Below are 25,825 nucleotides of genomic sequence, written 5' to 3' on the forward strand. Positions count from 1 at the left end.
GTGAGATTGCTCTTTTCAATCCTGCTGTAAAGCATGGACATTTCTCCTTTTATTCTGTTTAAATGCTGTCTTGGTTTGTTCTTGCTTCTTATTTTTATTCATAGCTTGCTTCGTCTTCCTGCAGATACGCTCAGTGTGTCCTTTTGTTCAAAACTACGACATTCCATGTCTTTACACCAATATTCAGCAGCAGAATGCCTTGGTCTTGCACACCAGTAATACACATGAGCCCCGGCGGCCTTGGGTGTTGATTTTGCAGCTACTCAAATACACAAAGTCAATTGCTGGGCATCCATTGCAGCCAGCTCCATAGTAACAGTGATTTCAATGGCTTGCTGCAGAGTGAGATTGCTCTCAGTTAACAAGACCTTTTTGTGCTTTGCTGCATAGACCACAAACAAGTCGGTCACAAATGGTGTCATTAATCACATCTCCTAACTCACAATATCCTTCAAATGTTTTAAGCACCGTCACGATCGACTCCCCCTCCTCTTGGTTTCTTTTGTGGAATCTAAAGCTTTATGCAAAACACCAACTGTCTTGGTGAGAAATATGATTGCAAAATATCTACAATTTGTTTGTGCGTTTAAGTACCTGGTTTATCAGGTTGCACTAGACTGTGGAGAGATTAAAAGATTTTCCCCTATGCACAGGCACCAAAATATCTTCAGCTATTCTGTTTGCCGGCACAAAATACTTGGTATTAGAGCTCCATGACTCCACATTTTCATCAAAAGCTCCAATAATGCCAAAAACTCCTGTTATTTCTAAGGGTTTCAAATTATTTCTGGGATTAAATGTATTTTAAATATTATACAAGATATCTCACTGCCCATATCTATGGGTCACAGTTAACACCGATAAATGAGTATCTGAGCAAATGTGTAATTCTGGTTTAAGCACAGAATTCCAACATCCCTAACACAGTTTCAATTATAATGCAAGATTCTTGATCCAAGCACAAAATCCTGACCCAACTTCATTGATGTTCATGGGTCAGCTGATATTATTTGTAAAACTCAGCAGACTGAGTGTAGTTAGGCTTGTGCCAAATTTCAATTAAGACAGCAGGGCACTTTTAGAATTCAATTACTTTTCTGTCAAACATTTTTTTTGCTATATGCGCCTGAATTAATTATTTATGTCACCACACACAAAGACATACAATTTGGCTCATCTACAATTTCTAAAAATCTCAGTGCACTAAACATTTTTAGTGAAATTTTACTCAAACTGTTTTCATGGCATTTAATATGCCATTGCACTATAGCCATTGGCTCCGAGCAAAAGGAAGGAAAGCAGACATGAGCTTTTCAGAGATCTCTAATTATAAAAGTACTTCCTAAAAGAACTAGAGTATGGGGAAAAAAAGCATGTTGTTGAAGAAAAAATAACTTCTCTCCAATACATTTATTTTCCACTTAAATCGGGTTGAAGCAAAGGTTACTCAAGGCCTGTCGATCAAAGCCAGAACTCGAGTGCAGAAAGAAGAGAATGCTTTGCTATCAAACGGTGCCAAACTTTACATGAGACATCAAACTAAAGCCCATGTTCCTGGTCTGTTGGTTCAGGTGGACACACTAATGCATTAACAGGTCCCATGGCATGAATCAAAGATGATCTGGATGTTCTCCCCATGCATTGTTCAATATTCCTTCTTGAGCCAATACTGTACCTCCGTAAAACAGCACTTTTCATGTAATTTCTTTTTGTGGAATGTTGATGTATGCAACATATAAGCCACAACATCCAGTGAACTTAAACAATTAAGTGTGTGTTAAGTTTTGAGACATTTCTGGAGGGATGCCACAAACAACCTTGAAACATGATAGGACAGAAAAGTGCCACACCAGCAAACCAGGATGGGCACATGCTCAGAGCCCCTGGCATCTTAGCCATGACATTGTTTTTTTTTCAATGTGGAAAGAAGGTAAAGTCAGTTCTTTGTACAGAAGCAAAACAACAAAATGATTTTAACCTAGCACCGCGTACAGCCAATTTGACAAAATAGGTTCTCTTTTATTCTGGCCAAACAAAATTGGTTCAAAACCCCACATTTGGACTTGCAAGAGACCATTTTAACCTTGCTCACTCATCTCAGCAGAACCAGGATGTGCAGGCAATTAAAATGACAGTGAATCTAACCCACCACACAGATTCTGCAACCATTTTTAAACCCACTATTTGAGCTTATGAGAATGATAGCCAGAAACGGAAATTCTTCAGATATAGAGATTGCATTTCAATGACTGATACTTTAGCTCTAGCTGTAAGTGTTTAGTGGTTGCAGCTTTCCAGCCAGGTCAACCTAGCTAGAAGACGAATCAAGGCTTGCTGAGGCTGCAAAAATAACCATTTTGCTGATTTGAAACTTTCCTTGTGGAATCAGCAGGAGCAAGAATGCCTTCGATAGCGTTACGCACAAGTGATCAGCAGAAAAAAATTATAATATTCAGAAGAACAGTGGAGTAGAAGAAGAAAATCCCTCCCAAAAAGGGCATAATCTTAAAATATCATAGAATATCATAGAAACCCTACAGTGCAGAAGGAGGCCATTCAGCCCATCGAGTCTGCACCGACCACAATCCCACCCAGGCCCTACCCCCACATATTTTACCCACTAATCCCTCTAACCTACACATCCCAGGACTCTAAGGGGCAATTTTTTAACCTGGCCAATCAACCTAACCCGCACATCTTTGGACTGAGCTAAAAGAGAATAGAGCTAGGTCATTTAGGAATGAAAATCGGGAAGCACTTTTCACACAAATATTGGTTTAAATCTGGAACTCCATCCAAACAAGGCTGTGGATGCTGGGACAATTGAATTCGAGACAAAGATTGATAGATGTCCAAGAGACAAGAGTGCCTTACGGTATGGAGCAAAAGGTGGGTAAATGGAATTGAGGTGCAGATCAGCCAGGATCTGGCTAAATGGTTCAAGGGGATGAATGGTATTCTTCCATTGCTATGTTCCAGCAAGGCCCCACAATGAAAGATTACGCTTCCTTTGATTCAATTGCTCTGTCACACCACTTCCCCCTCAGTAATTTACACGAGGAACTGTTCCTCCAGTTGCCAAAAATGGACTATCGGCCAACATTGCAATCCCAATCACCAGTGATCTGAGCTTGCTGCCAAGTTTGGCTAAGAAATTGGCTCGCAGCATGTAGATGAGGCCTAAAAACAAGTATCCTGGCCTCATGCCACTGCGATCTGGATTGGTTTGTCTACCTCTTTGACCCATGCACCCATTTGTTTTCTCACCCCAAATTAACAAATCAGGCTATACATTTCTCAATTTTTAGCAATACTGCGGACAGGTGAACAGGAACCAAAGCTCCAGGTGGTTCGGTCAAATTTTTTAAAAGATCACTGTGCCATTTTCACTTTTCGGAGCTCACAAGCACCACCATAAAGGCCAATTGGGAACTAGTTAGATATCAATGCCCATAATTTCTTTAACCTACTTCAGAATTCAGTCCAATTATTCTCAGTAACGTGGCATAGTCAAACGTGGAACAAATTTTGCACCTCTCCACATGCCCGCTTACTTCCATCTGTTAAGGCTGGCTGAGGCGAGTTGTGCCTGGATACTGAATTAAGTGTTAACCTCATGTGGCTGACTCAATGTAGTAACCTTGAAGACTGCAGCACTAATATCCTTTCATGCATCAGACAATGCTTCTGCACTCCTAAAATCAACTAACAGAGCCCCAGTTCATTATGGCCACAAACGAAAACTGACATAAACAGAGATATAAAGCAGAATCAGAGGTGCCAGAAAATAATACTGAGGCAATGAAGCACTTGAAAAGTAATTAAATTAATCCTCACCTTACAGGTAAACTTGTCGATGGAATGATTCATATGACCTGCATCATACTATTTTTCAAACACTGGGAGGCGCTGAGACTTCTGACATACTAAAAGCTTTGCACTCGTCTCCGACAGACAAATACATGGATTATGCAGCAGAATGGTTCAGAATCATATGCAAATACTATATTTAATACTTTTTAATAACTTTTATTGGAGTACTATCACTATTCCACCAATCTATTTTCTTACTGATAAATCAATGAAAAGCCAAGACTTGGTGGAGATCAAACTGCAGTTGATACCAGCAAAAGTCGTCGAGTAAATTAGATAGTTATGATGAGGTGATGCGAACCTTGGGTTTAAAATTATTGGAAGTACAAAGGATTGAAGGTGGCGAGAAGCACTAGAAATTTAAGATAGTGGAATTAGGGGGCTTTGGTGAATCTTGAATTCAATAAGGTGAAAACCAAGGCAGCAGAAGATCAAGAATCGGACAGCATCTTTGGAGCTTGGAAGGAAAAAAGTAAAATCAGAATTTACAAAGTAGAGAGAGAAGAAGGGAAGTTGGATGTTAGATTTGGGTGGGGGTTCAACCGTTCATGACAAGTTCTCTCTTCTGTTCAGGGGAGCAGTAAAGTGATCAATGAGCTGGAAGTAATAGGAGACAGATCTAGGTGATAGAAAAAGGCTTCAACAAAGTTTGAGGTTCAAGGCCCACATTGAGCTATTTGGAAGCAGCTGCAGTGGGATTGGATGCTGCTTTCAAATCAAAGATTTGAAAAATGAGAAAAATAAAAGCGAGACATCGCAGGAAAATAGATAGGTGATTGGCTGATGAGTACTTCTTCCCTCAAACCCAAAGAGCATTGGTTTAAACTAAGAGCTGGGAAATTAAATTTTTATTTTTAAAAATTCTTTCACAGGTAAGACCAGCATATGTTGTATTAGAACACCCACAGTGCTGTCAAGAAGATTTTGACCCAGCGCCAGTGAAGGAGCAGCAGTACAGTTCCAAGTTAGGATGGCGTGTGGCTAGGAGAACAACTCACAGGTGGTGGTGTTCAAGCATCTGCTCCCTTTCTTTCTTGGTGGTAGAGGTTGTGGGTTTGCAAGGTCCTATTTAAGGAGCCTGGGTGAGTTTCTGCAGTGCATCTAGTAGGTGGTACTGTGCGTTGGTGGTGGACGGAGTGAAAGTTTAAACAGCAGATGGGGTGCCAATCAAGCAGTCTGCTTTATTCTGGAAGGTGTCACTCGTTTTGAGTGTTGTTGGAGCTGCCCTCATCCAGGGCAACGGAAAGCATTTCATTACACTCCTGACTTGTGCCTTGTAGATGGCGGACAAGCTTTTGGGAATTTCACAATGTCAAGGGAGATGGTTAGATTCTCTCTTGTTCGAGATTGTCATTATCTGGTACTTGTATGATGCAAATGTTACTTGCCATTTATCAGCCCAAGCCTGGATATTGCCCAGGTCTTGCTGCATATGGACACAGACTGCTTCAGTATCTGAGTCATTGCGAATGGTACTGCACATGCACATCAAATGGAACAAGTAAAACCCCCTCCACAGCTTGTTCTGCAGTGGCAGAATCTTCTGCTCCTGCTGCTGTTAACCAGGTTTCCAGTTGTTCGCACCCTCTGCCACAGGGGACCCATTGCATGCGCTGATCTTGGTGAGATGGGCAAGAGGTGCTGCTATGTTGGAAAACCGAGATAGGCTATCTGACCAATCTGCCTCCTTACCACACCCCTCATGCACTCCATTGTAGCTTGCAAGGTGCACCGTGAACCTGACCCGTGTGAAAAGGCAAAAATCCTGGTCAAAGTCACAAATGGCTGGGGTGTGTGTTTCAGGTGGTGAAAAAGATGTGCAGGTCAGGTTATCCCTGAGCAGGTAGCCCAGTGTGTGTAAACTAGCAAGAAATAAAATCAGACAACAACAACTTCATGGATATAAAAAGGAAGAGAGTAAGTAAAGTAAAAGTTGGTCCTTCGAGGATGAGACTTCCATTCATAATGGGAAACAAAATGGCAGAGACTTTAAACCAATTATTACTCGTATCTGTCTTCAAAGCTGAAAATACTAAAAGTCTCCCAAGAGCAGAAATCAAGGAGCAAACGGAGGGAGAAAGTTGAAGAACTATCAGAGAAAAAGTATTAAACAAATTAATAGAACTTAAGGTTGATAAGTCACTTGAACCTTCAGGTTTTAAAATAAGTGGCTGCAGAGACAGTAGACGTATTGGTTTCGATCTTTCACTATTTCCTAAACTCTCAAAGTTTCAGCAGAATGGAAAACCACAAATGTAAACCTCCATTCAAGAAAAAAAGTGAGGCAAGAAGCTAGAAACTATAGGCCAGTGAGCCCAACACCTGCGAAAATGCTAGAATCTATTATTAAAGAACGCAGCAGGACAGTTAGAAAATCATAATACAGTTACAATTGGCACCACCAGGATCAATGTTGGAACCTCAACTGTTTACAATCTATTTTAATGACTTGGATGAAGGGACTGAGTGTATTGCAGGCAGATTTGCTGATGATACAAAGATAGGTAGGAAGGCAAGCTGTGAGGATGACCCTAAGTCTGCAAAGGGATATAGATAGGTTATGTAAGTGGACAAAAGTTTTAATGATTGAATATTATGTGAGAAAATGTGAAGTTATCCACTTTGGTAGAAAAGCAGAAGAGAGACTACAGAATGTTGCATTACGGCAGGAATTGTGTCCTTGTACATGAATCACAAGATGTTAGCATGCAGGTCTAGGGAGCAATTAGAAAGGCAAATGGAATATTAACCTCACTGCAAGGGGGATGGAGTACTAAAGTAGGGAAGTTTTGTACCAGCTGAACAGGGTGAGACCACACCGAGAGTATAGTGTAGTGTAGAGTTTTGACAACTTAACACACAACAGATTCAGATTGCCACTCTGTTCCTAGTTTTTTTTTAAACATTGAAATCCAGCTGCTCCTTTCTTGTCTGACCTTCCCAATCAGGCTGACAGAGAACTATGTAGTGCAGTGAGTTACCGAGGCCTGGTGTCGAGTCGAGGGCAAGAGAGTCAGAGTTAAGGAAGCCGGGGCCCCTTTGTTACAGCATGAGCTACCATAAAGCAGGTTAAGTTTGAAGGTCCAGCCACTTTTGAGAAGCCATGGAGATGGTGGAATTGGGGTTTGAGGGTCGGATAGGCAGCAGGAAGGGGATTTAGAACTAGGCGGCAGAGTGTCAGAATAGGGGTTGCTCATTTAAAATGCACTGGAGGAGAAAATTCTTCTCTCTTTGGAATGCTCTACCTTAGAGAGCTGTGGAGGCTGAGTCAGTGAATATTTTCAAGGCTAATATCACAGGAGTTTAAACTATCAGGGAGTCAAGAATTATGAGGAACTGGCAGGACTGTAGAGTTAGGGTCAAGATCAGGCCTGATCTTTTGATTAGTGCAACAGGCTCAAGGGACCCCATGGCCAACTCCTGCTCCTCTTAGGTTCTAAGAAATGGGAGCAATATTATACTCTTGGACAGATTCGACTATAGAAAATTAAGAATGGCTAGAGAAAGAGTTGGGGGGAGAGGAATGCAAGATTCTTAAAGCCAGTATTATCATTGGAAATGAGGGAGTACTATTTGTGATCGGATTATAAAAGCCACAAGGTTGTTATAAAATGAAAAGGGCTCTCTTTTCAGTGGCTCTGAAACAAACCACATCAAAGACCCTTGCAACACCTACCTTCTCGCATTATTCATAACCTTCAGCAAAAGTTGCTAAATTGCCCCTTAGTGTCCCGGGGTGCGTAGGTTAGAGGAATAAGCAGGGTAAACATGTGGGGATAGGGCCTAGATGGGATTGTTGAGCAAAGTGTGCAGAGGACACTGAAAGTCTGCAAAGGGATATAGATAGTCTAAGTGAGTGGATGAAGGTCTGGCAGATGGAGTACAATGTTGGTAAATGCGAGGTCATCCATTTTGGTAGGAATAACAGCAAAATGGCCTATTATTTAAATGGTAAAAAATTGCAGCATGCTGCTGTGCAGAGGGACCTGGGTGTCCTTGTGCAGGAATCTCAAGGAGTTGGTTTGCAAGTGCAGCAGGTAATTAAGGCGGCAAATGGAATTTTGTCCTTCATTGCTAGAGGAATGTAGTTTAAAAACAGCGAGGTTATGTTGCAGCTGTATAAGGTGTTGGTGAGGCCACACCTGGAGTGCTGTGTACAGTTTTGGTCTCCTTACTTGAGAAAGGATATACTGGTACTGGAGGGGGTGCAGAGGAAATTCACTAGGTTGATTCCAGAGTTGGCTTATGAGGAGAGACTGAGTAGACTGGGGCCATACTCATTGGAATGCAGAAGAATGAGGGGAGATCTTATAGAAACTTATAAGATTATGAAGGGAATGGATAAGACAGAAGCAGAGAAGTTGTTTCCACTGGCAGGTGAAACTAGAACTAGGGGCATAGCCTCAAAATAAGGAGAAGCAGATTTAGGACTGAGTTGAGGAGGAACTTCTTCACACAAAGGGTTGTGAATCTGTGGAATTCCCTGCCCAGTGAAGCAGTTGAGGCTACCTCATTGAATGTTTTTAAGGCAAGGATAGATAAGTTTTTGAACAGTAAAGGAATTAAGGGTTATGGTGGGCGGGTATGTGGAGCTGAGTAAGTGGAACTGGATCAGCCATGATCTTATTGAATGGCTCGAGGGGCCAGATGGCCTATTCCTGCTCCTAGCTCTGATGTTCTTAAGTTATGTTGTTGGTGCAGACTCAATGGGCCAAATGGCCTCCTTCTGCACTGTAGGGGTTTAATGATTCTATTAATGATTCTAAACGTTGTTCCAAAATGTCTTGGAGCTTCTATCATATACCATAAGCTCAGAGATGATATTAAAACATAAAAATAGGAGCAGGAATAAGTGTTTAGGCCCTTTGATCTTATTCCTCTTCAACAAGCTCATGGCTGATCCAATACCTCAGCTCCACCTAACCCTTATCCAATATCCCCATCTTCTGTAATTAATTGCCTTTGTGCCCAAAAATCTGTTAAACTCTGTTGACTCGCACCTGCAGCGCTGGAGTACAGAACTCCAAAGATGCACAACCTTTGAGTGAAGAAATTTCTCATCTTAGTCCTCAAAGACCGACCCCTTATTCTGAGGCTCTGGGCAGTGTTTAATGGAGGTAATAAGGCTCCCACCCACTATCATCCGCACTCCCAAGTTCCTTAAGAATTTTACATGTTTTAATTAGATCACATCTTATTCTTCTAAATTCCAGGAAGTAAAAGGTGTAACCTACTCACTTTCTTTTCATAAGACAACTCCCTCAGCCCAGGAATCAGCCTAGAGAATAATTGTTGCGTGCCCTTTCAGGCAATTACGTCCTTGCTTAGGTAAGGAGTGCTGCACACAGCACTCCAGGTGTGACCTCGCAAATGCCCTGTGTAATTATACCAAGTAAGAAGTTTAACAACACCAGGTTAAAGTCCAACAGGTTTATTTGGTAGCTTTTGCTTTTGCTTTTGGCTTTTGCTACCAAATAAACCTGTTGGACTTTAACCTGGTGTTGTTAAACTTCTTACTGTGTTTACCCCAGTCCAACGCCGGCATCTCCACATCATAATTATACCAAGACTTCTTTATTCTTGCACACAAATTTGTAACAAAAGCAAAAATACTATTTGACTTGGTAATTGCTTGTTGTACCTGCATATTAACTTTATGATTCATGCACAGGGACACCCAGGTCTCGATGAACACAAACACTTCCCACCTTTCACCATGCAAAAAAAAAATCTGCTTTTCTATTTTTCCTACCAGGGCTGGGTAACTTCATACTTTGCCACACTGTCCCACCTGTCTTGTTCCTGCACACTCACCAACCTGTCTATACTCACCTGCAGCCTCTTTGGGTCCTCCTCACACCATTATTTTCCCACCTGACAGCAGCAAACCTGGATACATTCCACTCAGTCCCTTCAAAGTCATTTAGATTTTAAATAGCCAAGATCTATCGATCTTTGTGGTACCCCACTAGTTAAGCCTGCAAAACAGAAAATATCCCACTTATTTCTAATCTATTTTCTATCCATTGTCAGGCTAATATACAGCCCACCTGGGGGAAGCAGCAGTGGCCGTGTCTCTGGAGCAGAGTCCGGCCCTGTAACTCAGAGGGCTAAGGAAAGGAGAAGGCAGTATTAATCGGGGACTCAACAGTAAGGGGGTCAGACAGGCGTCTTTGCGGAGGCAGACGGGAGTCTCGGATGGTGGTCTGCCTCCCTGGTGCCGGGATCCGGGATGTCTCTGATCGCATCCCAGATATCCTGAGGTGGGAGGGAGAGGAGCCAGAGGTCGTGGTACATATTGGTACCGCTGACATAGGTAGGAGGGGGGAAAAGGGTCATGAAAAGAGAATATAGGGAGTTAGGTAGACAGTTGGGAAGGAGGAACACAAAAGGTAGTAATCTCGGGATTGCTGCCTGTGCCACGGGAAAGTGAGAGCAGGAATGGAGTGAGGTGGAGGATGAATGCATGGCTGAGGGACTGGAGCAGGGGGCAGGGATTCAGGTTCCTGGATCATTGGGACCTCTTTAGGGGCAGGTGTGACCTGTACAAAAAAGACGGGTGGCACTTGAATCCCAGGGGGACCAATATCCTGGCAGGAAGGTTGGCTAAGGCTACTGGGGAGACTTTAAACTAGAAAGGTTGGGGGAGGGAATCATGATGAGGTGACTGAGAGCGAGGAGGTTAGCCCGCAAATAGAGAAGGATTGTAGACAGTGTAAGAGGGAGAATAGACGGGTGATGGAGAAGGGGAGAGCTCAGACCAAAGGTTTGAGATGTGTCTATTTTAACGCCAGGAATGTAGTGAATAAAGTGGATGAGCTTAGAGTGTGGATTGATGCTTGGAAGTGTGATGTGGTGGCAATTATGGAGGCTTGGGGACAGGGACAGGACTGGATACTTCAGGTGCCGGGTTTCAGAAAGGACAGAGAGGGAGGCAAAGGGGTGTGTGTGTGTGTGTGTGTGTGGAAGCCGTGGAGGGATTGTCTAGGGAGTCTCTGTGGGTGGAAGTCCGGAGCGGGAAGGGGTCGATAACTTTGCTGGGTGTTTTCTACAGGTCGCCCAATAGTAACAGGGATGTTGAGGAGCAGATAGGGAAACAGATCCTGGAGAGATGTAGTAATAACAGGGTTGTCGTGATGGGAGACTTGAATTTCCCAAACATCGATTGGAATATCCCTAGGGTAAAGGGTTTGGATGGGGAGGAGTTTGTTAGGTGTGTTCAGGAGGGTTTCCTGACACAGCATGTGGATAAGCCTACAAGAGGAGAGGCTGTACTCGATCTGGTACTGGCTAATGAGCCTGGACGGGTGTCAGATCTCTGTGGGGGAGCATCTTGGGGACAGTGATCATAACTATCTCCTTTATGCTAGCATTGGAAAGAAATAGGATCAGGCAAGCTAGGAAAGTGTTTATCTGGAGTAACGGGAAATATGAAGCATTCAGGCAGGAGATTAGAGGCGTAAATTGGAAGGAGGTATTCTCGAGGAAAAGTACCAAAGTAAGGTGGCAGATTTTCAAGGAATGTTTATCTGGAGTTCTGCATGACAACGTTCCGATGAGACTGGGAGGTTTTTGTAGGTTACGGGAACCGTGGTGCACGAAAGCTGCGCTGAACCTAGTCAAAAAGAAAAGGAAAGCATACAAAAGGTTCAGAGAGCTAGGCGATGATAGGGATCTAGATGAGTATACGGCTTGTAGGAAGGGATTTAAGAAATAAATTAGGAGAGCCAGAAGGGGTCACGAGAAGGCCTTGGCAGGTAAGATTAAGGAGAACCCTAAGGTGTTCTATAAATATGTGAAGAGTAAAAGGATGAGATGTGAAGGAATAGGACCTATAAAAGGTGAAGGTGAGAAAGTCTGTACAGAACCGGAAGAAATAGCAGAGGTGCTTAATGAATATTCTACCTCGGTATTCACGGTGGAAAAAGACCTGGGTGGTTATACTACAGGATTGAGACGGACTGAAAAGATTGAGTATGTGGACATTAAGAAAAAGGATGTGTTGGAAATTTTGAATAGCATCAAGATAGATAAGTCGCCGGGACCAGATGGGATGTACCCCAGAGTACTGTGGGAGGTGAGGGAAGAGATTGCAGAGCCTCTGGCGATGATCTTTGCGTCGTCGAGGGAGACGGGAGAGGTTCCGGAGGATTGCGGATGTGGTTCCTATATTCAAGAAAGGGAATAGGGATAGCCCAGGAAATTACCGACCGGTGAGTCTAACCTCAGTGGTTGGCAAGTTGATGGAGAAGATCCTGAGGGACAGGATTTATGAACATTTAGAGAAGTTTAGTATGCTCAAAAGTAGTCAGCACGGCTTTGTCAAAGGCAAATCGCGCCTTACGAGCCTGGTGAAAATGTGACTAAACACATTGACGAAGGAAAAGCGGTAGATGTGGTTTACATGGACTTCAGCAAGGCGTTCGATAAGGTCCCCCATGCAAGACTTTTCGAGAAAGTGAGAGGGCATGGGATCCAAGGGGCTGTTGCCTTGTGGATCCAGAACTGGCTTGCCTGCAGAAGGCAGAGAGTGGTTGTAGATGGGTCTTTTTCTGAATGGAGGTCGCTCACCAGTGGAGTGCCCCAGGGATCTGTTCTGGGACCCTTGATGTTTGTCATTTTCATAAATGACCTGGATGAGGAAGTGGAGGGATGGGTTGGTAAGTTTGCCGACGACACGAAGGTTGGTGGTGTTGTGGATAGTTTGGAGGGATGTCAGAAGCTGCAGCGTGACATAGATAGGATGCAAGACTGGGCGGAGAAGTGGCAGATGGACTTCAACCCAGATAAATGTGTAGTGGTCCATTTTGGCAGGTCAAATGGGATGAAGGAGTATAATATCAAGGGTAAGACTCTTAGCAGTGTAGAGGATCAGAAGGACCTTTGGGTCTGGGTCCATAAGACTCAAATCGGCCTCGCAGGTAGAGGAGGTGATTAAGGTGGTGTATGGTGTGCTGGCCTTCATCAATCGAGGGATTGAGTTTAGGAATCGGGAGATAATGATGCAGCTTTATAAGACCCTCATCAGACCCCACTTGGAGTACTGTGCTCAGTTCTGGTTGCCTCATTACAGGAGGGATGTGGAAATAATTGAAAGGGTGCAGCAAAGATTTACAAGGATGTTGCCTGGATTGGTTGGCATGCCTTATGAGGATAGGCTGAGGGATCTCGGTCTTTTCTCCTTCGAGAGACGAAGGATGAGAGGTGACCTGATAGAGGTGTACAAGATGTTGAGAGGTATAGATCGGGTGGATTCTCGGAGGCTTTTTCCCAGGGCTGAAATGGCTGCTACGAGAGGACACAGGTTTAAGGTGCTGGGGAGTAGGTACAGAGGAGATGTCGGGGTAAGTTTTTCACTCAGGAGGGTGGTGGGTGAGTGGAATCGGCTGCCGTCAGTGGTAGTGGAGGCAAACTCGATAGGGTCTTTTAAGAGACTTCTGAATGAGTACATGGGACTTAATAGGATTGAGGGTTATAGGTAAGCCTATATATAAGCCTAGGTAGGTAGGGACATGACCGGCGCAACTTGTGGGCCGAAGGGCCTGTTTGTGCTGTATTTTTTCTATGTTCTATGATCCCCAAATCTTTACTTTTCGTGTAGCAGATCTTAATCAAATACTTTTTTAAAATCCAAATACACTACATTCTATGGGCTCACCTTTACTTTTGTTGATTCCTTCTCTTTTATATACTTATAGAACACTCTTGCTATTCGAATGATATATTCTTTCCTTCTTAATTTCTTGGTCTTTCTTTTCGGATTGCTAAAATCCTCCCAATCCTCTGACCTGCTATTCTATAGCCAACATTAGAAGTCTCTCCCTTTGATCTAACACTGGATGGATCATTTTTTCTGCAAGTTCTTGGTGCCCGAAACCATTGTTGAAAGTTATGTATAATTATTTAAATGCTAGCCATTGCTACGGTCATTTCTTTTGTATAGTTTCCCAATTTACGTTGGCTAGCTTGCCCCTCATACCAAGCATTTGCTTTGTTCAGATTTTAGATCCTAGATTTGGATTTAAAAAGAACACTTGCAAATTCAATATAAATACTTCATACTTCGGCCTCGCCTCCACAAGAATATTAACCCTTTTTCATTGTATTATACTAGATCCCAACTCAAAAATGAAACAATTCTATTCAATTTAATTAAGTTTAAAGATGATTTGGACATTGATAAATGTCATATAACAGCATAATATGCATTTTTTTGCATCATGCTTACCTCAGTCTACACAAATGGTGTTTGTCTGTCATAGAAATCAATTTTATCTCGGATAATATATCATACTTTGTGGTAGCATGGCCCCTTTAAGGGGCATTCCTTGAGAAGTGTGTGCTGAAGCTTCATCGAGTCACTCTTGATTTATTACACTTCTTTTACTGATGATTTGACAAATTAAGATCATGAAGCAGTGTCAACCATATTTCATCATTGAATCTGCTAGCTTCAGGATGTGAAATGATTGTTCTTCAGGCCTTAGATATTTGGTCCCCGAATTCCTGAGCATCCAACTGGCAAAGCCACATTAATTCATCCACGTGCAGCTTGCACTGTGTCCATTTGTGCTTCTATTTCTCCAAGCTTCTGGGTTGATCTGTTTAAATTGCTTGATCTGCCAAATTCAGAAAGGTCTGTTGCAATGCTATCAACTCGAAGATAAATCTCAACTTCAAGACTGAGGGGGCACAGAGTGCTGCAAACCACCAGAGCTACTAAATTCAGCAGTATAAGAATACTTTAAAAAAAGTGAACAGCATGAGCAGAAACCAAGGTAGCCAGAGTTTGGATACCTCTGTGGTATACCCAAATATTGAACCTAAAGTTTGGTGATAGACTTGAATTCCCACAACACACGCATTGTGTCAGATGGTGGTTTAAATTACTCAAAATTAATTTTTAATTCAAGTCCAAGTTAGTTTGGTGGGGGAGCTTCTATGTGTTTTTAATTACGCAAAATTAATTTTTAATTTAAGACTGTAACTTAGCAATAGGGGAGTTATTTTGTGCGTACCGGTATTTAATTACAGCAAATTAATTTTTAATTCAGCGGAGGTGGTCAGTGGGTTATACAGCAAAATCGACTGAGCGCCTCAAGTTAAAATCAGCCTTTTTGTGTCACGTCACTGTGGCTTTCCATTATGACTGATGTGCAAATCTGCTACTGATGTGCTGAGATCGACAAGCTTTGCCTAACATTATGAAATGCTGCATTAATCAACTATAATTGATTGAAAGGGTTAAACTCTAGAAGAAAAGTTGAAAGAGAACAGGTAAGCTTTTCTTTTTCTAACTCTTCTTATCTTGGGAGTTTGGGTGGAGAGGATGGCAGTGAGGGCAGTTCAATGCACCTTTTGCAGGATGTGGGAGGTAAAGGACACCAATAGGGACCCTGCTGACTTCACCTGTGGAAAGTGCACCCAGCTCCAGCTCCTCACAGACCACCTTAGGAAATTGGAGCTGGAACTGGATGAACTTCGGATCATTCGGGAGGCAGAGGGAGTGATAGATAGCAGTTATCGGGAAGTGGTAACACCTAAAAACGAAGCTAGCTGGGTGACAGTCAGGAGAGGGGAGGGGAGGAAACAGTCAGTGCAGGGATCCCCTGTGGTTGTTCCCCTCCAAAATAAGTATACCGTTTTGGATACTCCGGGCTCTGTGGCTCAGAAGGGAAAGGGGGAGAACAGGAGAGCAATAGTAGTGGGGGACTCAATAGTGAGAGGCACAGACAGACGGTTCTGTGGGCCCGAACGAGACTCCAGGATGGTAGTCTGTCTCCCTGGTGCCAGGGTCCTGGATGTCTCAGAGCAGGTAGAAAGCATCCTAAAAGGGGAGGGTAATCAGACAGACGTCATTGTCCACATTGGTACAAATGACGTAGGCAGAAAGAGCAGGGAGGTCCTCCAAGAGCAATTTAGGAAGTTAGGTAAAAGGCTAAAAAACAGGACCTCTAGGGGAGCAATCTCTGGATTACTCCCCGTGCCATGTGCTAGTGAGGCTAGGAACAGGGAGATTGTGCAGCTGAACACGTGGCTAAAGAACTGCAGGAGGGAGGGTTTCAGATTCATGGATCACTGGGAAGTTTTCCAGGGAGGATGGGACCTGTACAAGAAGGACGGGTTACACCTGAACTGGAGGGGCACCAATATCCTGGCTGAGAGGTTTGCTAGTGTGGTTCGGGTGGGTTTAAACTAATGTGGCAGGGGGTGGGAATCAGAACAATAGGTAAGCAAGTGTCGAGACTGGGGCCTAGACAAGGCTACCTAAGAGGAAGAGCAATCTGGGGAGGATGAACCCAGTGGGCCTGGAGGTCTGGAGTGCACCTGCTTAAATGCAAGGAGCGTAACAGGCAAGACAGATCCTTAAAGGTGGCAGCACAGGTGGAAAAGGTGGTGAAGGTGGCATATGGCACACTTGCCTTTATTGGACGGGGCATAGAGTATAAAAGTTGGCATATGATGTTGCAGTTATATAGAATGTTGGTTAGGCCACATTTGGAATACTGCGTCCAGTTCTGGTCGCCACACTACCACAAGGATATGGAGGCTTTGGAGAGAGTACAGAGAAGATTTACCAGGATGTTGCCTGGTATGGAGGGTCTTAGCTACGAGGAGAGATTGAGTAAACTAGGGTTGTTCTCCCTGGAAAGACAGAGTTTGAGGGGCGACCTAATAGAAGTTTATAAAATTATGAAGGGCATAGATAGAGTGAACAGTTGGAAGCTTTTTCCCAGGTCAGAAATGACAAACACAAGGGATCACAAGTTCAAGGTAAGGGGGGCAAGGTTCAATACAGATATGCGGGGGACGTATTTTTACACAGAGGGTGGTGGGGGCCTGGAATGCACTACCAAGCAAGGTGGTTGAGGCAGACACGCTCGGATCATTTAAGACTTATCTAGATAGCCACATGAACAGACTGGGAATCGAGGGATACAAACGGATGGTCTAGTTAGGTACACATGATCGGTGCAGGCTTGGAGGGCCGAAGGGCCTGTTCCTGTGCTGTATTGTTCTTTGAGTTAAAGAAATAGTACTGAATCAGCACCAGACTATGGCAGGGTTTGGTGTGGGGGAGGGAGGAGGTGTTGATAGGAGAATTTTCCAATTTAGTTACCCGTTAGGAACTTCTGATGACTGAAACACATTTGGCAATTCAGGCACACAAATCATCACGCTCACTTTTAGGCCTGCACAATGTCCTGTTCAAAGCAGACAGAAAACCATGTTTGACAATCAGACACAGGAGCCTTCACTGCCAGATTCCGGAGGTGCACTCCTGTCATCCAAAGCGTAGCAATTGGGCACTAAATTATAAATTGAACAGTCACTCTCCAATGGCATAAGGCAGGAAATGGTAAATGTGTGAACTGTGTAATTTCACGTGTAGGATTTCATTCATGAGACATATCTCAGAGTGGGTTAATGGGTTTGAGTAACAATTTGCGTACTGGTAGCACACAAAATTTGATTCCTTATTTGCGGCAGGAGAGGTTAGATTTTACACTCATTGAATATGAAGTGCAAGTTGAAAGCCAATCACATTTATGTAGTAATTTTAACATAGGAAAATGCCCAAACACACCTTACATAGGCGTAATCGGAAATGAAACTGAATGCCAGGTCAAAGCAGAAAATATCAGAACGGATGACTAAATGTTTGGCAGAAAGTGGTGAATTTTAAGGAGGGTCTTGGGAGAAGCAAAGAGAGTTGGAAAGAAGAAAGAAATTAGGCAGGCAATTCCATAGGCAGCTGAAAATATAACCGCCAATGATGCACAAATAGAAGGAGGCAAGAGCACAAGAAGCCGGTGCTGTAGGAATGGCGATTTCAGAAAGGTGGAGGAAAGAATAGGGTCGGTGCAAGTACGGAGCTAAAGGTATTGGGAACTGCAAAGGCTATGGACCCTGACAACATTTCAGCGATGGTCTGGAAGACTTGTGCTCCAAAACTAGCCACACCCCCAGGCAAACTGCTGCAGTGCAGCTACAACACTGGGATTAACCCAGCATTGTAGAAAACTGTCCAGGTATGTCCTATCCACAAAAAAAGCAGGACAAATCCAACCCGGCCAATTAGTACATCAGTCTACACTCAACGATCATTCACAAAGCGATGGACGGTGTTGTTGAGAGTGCTATCAAGCGGGCGGCACGGTAGCATAGTGGTTAGCACTGCTGCTTTACAGCTCCAGGACCTGGGTTCGATTCCTGGCTCGGGTCACTGTCTGTGCGGAGTTTGCACATTCTCCCCGTGTCTGCGTGGGTTTCCTCCGGGTGCTCCAGTTTCCTCCCACAGTCCAAAAATGTGCGGGTTAGGTTGATTGGCCAAGCTAAATTGCCCCTTAGTGTCCCGGGATGCGTAGGTTAGAGGGATTAGCGGGTAAATATGTAGGGATACTGGGATAGGGCCTGGGTGGGATTGTTGTCGGTGCAGACTCGATGGGCCGAATGGCCTCTTTCTGCACTGTAGGGATTCTATGGTTAAGCTGTACTTACTCACTTATCTGCTTAATGACACTTAGTCTCCGTTCCATCATGGCCACGCCATTCCTGACCTCAATACAACCTTGATCCAAACATGAACAAAATAGCTAAACTCAAGAGGCGAGACCACATTTGATGGTTGTGGTTGCTGAAGGCCAATCATCTCCGACCCAAGACACCACTGCAGGAATTCTGCAGGGTAATGTGCTAGACCCACCATCTTCAGCTGCTTCATCAATGACCTTTCCTCCATCATTACGTCAGAAGAGGGGATGTTCATTGATGATTGCAATGTTCAGCACCATTCGTGACTCCTTAGATTCTGACGCAGTCTGTCTTTATACAGCAAAGACTCTAGGCTTGGGCTGCTAAGTAGCAAGTAACATTTGCACAATACAACTACCAGGCAATGACCATCTCCAACAAGAAAGAATCTAACCATCTCCCTTGACATTCAACTGCATTACTGAATCCCCCACTATCAAAATCTAGGAACACTGAACTAAACCAGCCATATACATACTGTTGCAAGATAAGATCAGAGGCTACGGTGAGCAACTCACCTCCCAACTCCGAGCCTGTCCTCCATCTACAAGAGACAAATCACAAGTGTGATAGAAAACTCTGCACTTGCTTGGATGAGTCCAGCTCCAATACCTTTCAAGATGCTCAATAGCATCCAGGGAGATAATGGCCTAGTGGTATTATCGCTAGACTATTACTCCAGAAACTCAGCTAATGTTCTAGAGACTCAGGTTCAAATCCCACCATGGCAGATGGTGGAATGGAATTCAACAAAAAATCTGGAATTAAGAATCTACTGATGACCATGAAACCAGTCGATTGCTGAAAAAACCCATCTGGTTCACTAATATCCTTTAGGGAAGGAAACCTGCTGTCCTTACCCAGTCATATAACTCCAGAGCCACAGCAATGTGGTTGAGTCTCAACTGCCCTCGGGAAACTAGGGATGGGCAATAAATGCTAGCCAGCGACACCCACATCCCATGAATAAATAAAAAAGCAACTTGCTTGATCAGCACCCCATCCATCACCTTAAAATGAATATTCCCTACACTACTGAGACACAGTGGTAGTCGTGCGCACTATCTACAAAATACATTGCAGCAATTCATCCAGGCTCCTCCAGCAGCACCTTCCACAACTTCTACCTTCAAGGACAAGGGTAGCAGATACATGGGAACACCTGCAAGTACCCCTCCAAGCCAAACACCATGCTGACTCAAGTTTATTGCCATTCCTTTACAGTCACTGGGTCAAAATCTTGGAAAGCCCTTCCTAATAGCACAGTGGGTATACCTACACCACATGGACTACAGTGTTTAAGATGGCTGCCTATCAATACCTTTATAACAGTGGAAGATACTCCCAACATCCTAAGAATATGGGGGAGGAATTAAGTACCATCAGTAGAGAAGTAGTATTAGACACACTAATGGAGCTAAAGGCAGACAAGTCCCCTGGCCCTGATGGCTTGCATCCTAGGATCCTAAAAGAAGCAGCGCAGAGGTAGTGGATGCATTAGTTATAATTTTCCAAAAATTTGTGGACTCTGGAGAAGCACAGAAGATTGGAAAACAGCCAATGTGACACCTGTATTCGAAATGGGAGAGAGGCAAAAAGCAGGTAATTATAGGCCGATTAGTCTAACATCCATTGTTGGAAAAATACAAGGAAGTAATAGCAGCACAGCACATTTGCAAAATCAAAATCTAATCAAGGAGAGTCAGCATGGTTTCATGAAAGTAAAATAGTGTCTGACCAATTAATTAGGGTTTTGAGAATGTCTCAACCAGAGTGGATAGAGGGGAACCAGTAGATGTGTTGTATTTGGATTTCCAGAAGGCATTCGACAAGGTACCTCACAAAAGGTTAAGTTATAAGATAAGAGCCCATGGTGCTGGATGTAGTATATTGACATGAATAGAGAATTGACTAATGGGCAGGAAACAGCGAGTGGAGATAAGCAGTTCTTTTTCATGTTGGCGACCTGTCACCAGTGCGGTTCCACAGGAATCAATGCTGGGACCGCAACTGTTTACAATATACATTCATGACTTGGAGGAAGGAGACAAATGTACTGTAACCAAATTTGTAGACAACACAAAAGTAGGTGGAAAGGCAAGTCGCGAGAGGGATACAAACAGTTTATAAAGAGATATTAATAGGTTAGGTCTGTGGAACTCCTTGCCACAGAGAGCTGTGGGAACAAAGGCTGAAATAGATAGATTTTTAATCAGTAAGGGGATCAAAAAGGTTACATGGAAAGGACAGGAAGGTGGACATGAGGAATGTCGGATTAACCATTATCCTATTGAATGATGGAGCAAGCTCGAGGGGCCCAACAGCCTACTCCTGTTCTTATTTCTTATGGTCTTTTAAGGGCAATTAGGAATGGGCAATAAATGTTGGTCCAGCAAAGATCGACAAGCCGTGAATGGATAACAATCAAATCAAGAAACATACAGTGAAGAGGCCCTTCGGGCCATCAATTCTGCACTGACGCGTGAAAGACCTGACCTCCCACCTAATCCCATTTATCAACACTTGGTCTTGGCCCGGAATGTTATGACATGCCAAGTGCTCATGCAGGTACTTTTTAAAAGAATGAGAGGCAACTGCTTCAATTGGACACGTACTGCTTCAGTATTTGAGGAGTTGCGAACGATGAACATTGTTCACTGATGGTCTGGCATTATCTGAGAGAAAAAAAGAGCTGACGTTTTGAATCCAGATGACCCTTTGTCAAAGATTTTCCAACGTTTTCTCTTTTGGTTTCAGATTCCAGCATCCGCAGTAATTTGCTTTTACCCATTGTTCACTGATGACTGCATATCCTCACTTCTGACTTTATGGAAGAAAGGTTTTGATGAAGCAGCTGAAGATGGCTGGGCCTAGGACATGTGATTATGTCACTTCCACGTTAAACAAATCTGATATTTATTGAACTACTACTTTCACATTCTAAATCAGTTTCTCAAATGAAGAGTTTTCTTCTAAATTCTCTAATGGATTTATCTGCGACTCTCTTCTACTTCTAATTCCTAACCATGGTCTGCCCTGAAGTGAAATTATTTTCTCTACAAGCAAATGGAGTTATCTTAGAAGATATATCTTAGAATCCCTACAGCACAGAAAGAGGCCATTCGGCCCATCGCGTCTGCACCGACCACAATGCCCACCCAGGCCCTACCCCCATATCCCTACATATTTACCCACTAATCCCTCTAACCTACGCATCCCAGGACTCCAAGGGCAATTTTTAGCTTGGCCAATCAACCTAACCCGCACATCTTTGGACTGTGGGAGGAAACCGGAGCACCCGGAGGAAACCCACGCAGACACGAGGAGAATGTGCAAACTCCACACAGACAGTGACCCAAGCCGGGAATCAAACCCAGGTCCCTGGAGCTGTGAAGCAGCAATGCTAACCACTGTGCTACCGTGCCGCCCTAGTCTACACCAACTCTCTTCCCAGGCCACCACCGAGTCCTATCCCCATAACCCCACACATTTACCATGGTCAATCCACCAAACTAGCATGTCTTTCGGACTGTGGAAGGAAACTGGAGCATCCAGAGGAAACCCATGCAGACATGGGGAGAGCGTGCAATCTCCACACAGACAGTGACCCAAGCCCGGAATTGAACCCGGGTCCCTGGTGTTGTGAGGCAGCAGTGCTAACCACTGGGCCACCATGCCCCCCTCCCTTCAGCCCTCTCACTTCAGCAGAACCAGACTGTTGGCATCCTTGGTTTCATACTTGCCAGAACTGAACCTTATATCCTCTCTATCACCTAGGCTGCCCACTTCCATCCCCATAACATCACTAGTTTCCACTCCTGCCTCAGCTCATCTGCTCCAGAACCACTCATGCATGCTTTTGTTACCTCTAGGCTATCCCAATGACTGACCCCCCCTTGCATCCTCAATCATAAACCCATGCTACCAATATCCCAACTCTCACTAAATCACCCCTGTGCTCATTGACCTACACGGTCTCCGAGACTGGCAACACCTTTTTAAAATTCTCATCCTCATTTTCAAATCCCTTCATAGTTTCAGCCCTCCCCATCTCCAACTCCTCTATTTCTAGAGCCATCCAAGCTCTCAACACTCCTCCACTTCTAGTCTTTCATGCATACTCAAATTTCTTCAAGTATCTTCAGCTGCCAAGATCCCAAGCTCTGGAATTCCCTCCATAACCTCTTCCTGTCTCATTTCAACTGCTCTTTAAAACCTGCTCTGACAAAGCTGGTTGTCCGCTGTTGATTTTTTCTTACGTGACAGTCAGATTTTGTGATGTTTCCATATTAAAAAGGTGCTGTTAAGTGCAAATTATTTTCATTGTAGTAGTAAAATTACAGGTGCTGAATTGGCCCTGGTGTAGAACTAAGTGGTCTGTTAAAGCAACATTTCCGATACTTCTGCACTTATTGATCATTGTTTTAAAGCAATGACTGTGTGGAGCCAAACTAATTGTCACAGCAATCCAAGTTTAATTCTCTTGACAGAAACCCAAGAAAAATTTGCATTTGCACCTTTTTGGGGGATTTCTACAGATCTTTGTTGACATTAACAGTGGGGAAAAAACTGTCAGAAATTCAAATCCCCTCCAATTTTTAGGGGGAGCATCAGAGCATTTCCTATTTTTACTCTTGAATTTGAATATCTAAAAGGAAAATTAATTGTTCTCATTAATTAATGACATCAGCAAATGAAAATAATCTGTTCCGAGAGCTAGGCATCTCCTGAACAGCAGCCTTCAGTATTGCAATAATAATGGTTTAGCTTGAGACAAAGCAATTTCAAACCTCAAATTGTGCTGTTTATGCAATGGATTTTGTGCTCACAACAGATTGACAAGATAAATAGGGAGAAAATGTTTGCCCAGGGTAGGGAATCTAAAACAGTTTCACAATCTCAGAATAAGAGGTCGACCATTGAGAGATATGGAGAAATGCCTTCTCTCAAAAGTTGCAAATGTTTGGAATTCTCTACCCAAGAAAGTTATGGAGACATAGATGTTGGTAGATCTTTTGGTACAAAGAAAGTTAAGAGGGATTATGGGGATTGTGTGGAAAGTTAGAAGTGAGGTAGGATTTCAGTCATTGTTTGTTGGATGGTGGAGAAATTTCAAAGGGCCAAATGGCATACATAAAGATTAGAAACTGGAGTATGTCATTTTTATGCTATAGGCATTGGTTGAAGTAGAATTGCAGTGGCAATCTTCAATTTCATAACACAACTACAGACCCACCATTCTGGGTTGAATCCAAGTCTGAGAGGTGAAAGGATAATATGCTTATCCATGGAACCAACAAATTCCCTCAAATCTATACAGCTTTTGCAAAGTGATTCAACTGGTGCATTAAATTTAAAATATCAAGTTGCACTGTTCACTTCATTTCTTCCACCTGCTGCTGTACTCTAATTGAGAGATCTGCAAAGTCTCTGGCTCACTCATCCTGTTCCTGCTAGCCTCTCCTCAACCCCTCATTGTAAGCCTCATACATTTAAGCAGTCTTATTTAAACAGTTCACTTGTCTGCTGTCCATTAGCTAGGAGAAAGGAACAGAATGACCAATCTCAAGCTAGAAAACCTCCTTTTATTTGAAGGCCATCTCGTCTGGTTCCTGCAGCTAAAAATTAATCACATTTTGTGCCAAATCTTGAAAGATTGATACCACAGACAATGGAAATAAATGACTTGTTAATAGAATGAAGGAACACTGAACAACAAGGTACAATTTCAGTATGCCATTTCAAAAACTTGCATTTTATAGCACTGTTCACAACTTCAAGATGTCCAAAAGTGCTTTGATAGTGTAGTCACTATTGTAATGGCAGCCAATTTGCACACCAATTGCCCAAAACAAGAAAACAAGAGTCAGATATTGTTTGCGGTGCTGCACTAAGACATCAGACAAACTCCTTGCTCTTCTTCACATTGACCCACAAAACCTTTTCCATCCAGCAAGAGGCAGACAGGATCGCAGTTTAGTGTCTCATCTCAAAGATGTGCCTCTGACAGTCCAGCACTCCCACTACAGCACTGAAGTGATAAATGACCTTTAACAAAACTAATTTAGATTATTCTCATTATAATTTATAACGTAATTTGTTTTTTCCATCTGTCTTTGTGTTGCAAGTTGAGAGAAGAATCCAAAGAATCTGCAAAAGGGATATGTATTGATTGAGCCTGTGGGCAAAAAATCTGGCAAATTCAGTATAAGGTGAGAACATGAGGTTGTCTACTTTGGTGTAAAGAACAGAAAAGTAGAAAATTATTTAAGTGGAGAGACACGACAAAATGTTGAGTACGGAGGGACTTGGGTGTCTCTCAAGGTATGGCAAATAATGAAGGTGAATGAAATATTTATGTTTACTACAACGGGAATGCAGTATAAAAGTAGTGAAATCTTGCTACAACTTTACAGGGCATTGGAGAGATCACACTTACTGCATACAGTAAGGTTGAGCCCCAACTCCTTGAATTTCAGAAGAAGATTCAGAAGAATCTAATTGAAGCCTAAAAGATTGAGGGGTCTTGACAGGGTGGATGCTGAAGGTTCCCCCTTGTGTGTGTGTGTGTGTGTGTGTGTGTGTGGGGGGGGGGGGGGGGGGGGGGAGAACCAGACTAAGGGGTACAGTTACAGAATAAGCATGTCCCATTTAAGACATGAAGAATTTCTTCTGAACTGTTAATTCCCTACCTAACAGCTGTGTAGACTCAGTCATTGAATATATCAAAAGTAGTGTTAGATTCATGAACTATGATGCAATCAAGGGTTATGAGGGATATGTAGGATAAGTGCAGTTGAGGCGAAGATCAGGTCAGCGCTGATCTCACTGAATGGCTTGAGAGGCCCAGTGGCTTAACTCCAATTTAAGTTTTAATTTGCAATCCAGCAGAAGTGCTGCTTGATGAGGATTTTTCCTTCCCCCAATATTGACAAATTTCTCAGAATGTCTTTCCTTTACTTGTAAAAATGGTGCCTAAACCCAGAGAGAAAAATAAATACGATGGGATCTGGAAAGCTAATGAATTAGTAATGGGAAATGGCAAGGACTTAGAACTATAGGAAACAAGCCTAACATTTCGGAATTGGGTCCAGCAGTCCAAAAGGTTTCATCGCCGATTTTTCATTTTGAAAGGCTGTGTTTTACACTGTTGGAAAACGTGATATTGCAATGATGGAAATAGTATTAAGTACTTAAAGGAGGATTGGGCACACACACATACCTGCAGATGAACTGATGTCTATGCAGTCATGCAACAGCAGCACAAGACAAATAACAGATTGATGCTACAGCCAAATGATCCAGGATGGTTTAGCCCCCAAACAATTTCCCTGAACACAAGTGCATCAGAAAGCTAAATTATGTTTCTGTTGCGTCAAGCAGTTCAACCATACCTTCTACAAAGTTATACCATAAA

At 43.2% G+C, this 25,825-nt stretch overlaps 1 protein-coding gene across 1 annotated transcript in view; it reads right to left on the reverse strand.

The window, feature by feature from the left end:
- Positions 1 to 25,825, reverse strand: part of LOC144494654 (sodium/potassium/calcium exchanger 2-like) — a 285,657-nt gene that overhangs the window by 236,120 nt on the left and 23,712 nt on the right. The gene's annotated exons all lie outside the window — the stretch shown is intronic.

This window comes from Mustelus asterias, chromosome 6 (genome assembly GCF_964213995.1).
Source record: "Mustelus asterias chromosome 6, sMusAst1.hap1.1, whole genome shotgun sequence".
NCBI classification, from domain to species: domain Eukaryota; kingdom Metazoa; phylum Chordata; class Chondrichthyes; order Carcharhiniformes; family Triakidae; genus Mustelus; species Mustelus asterias.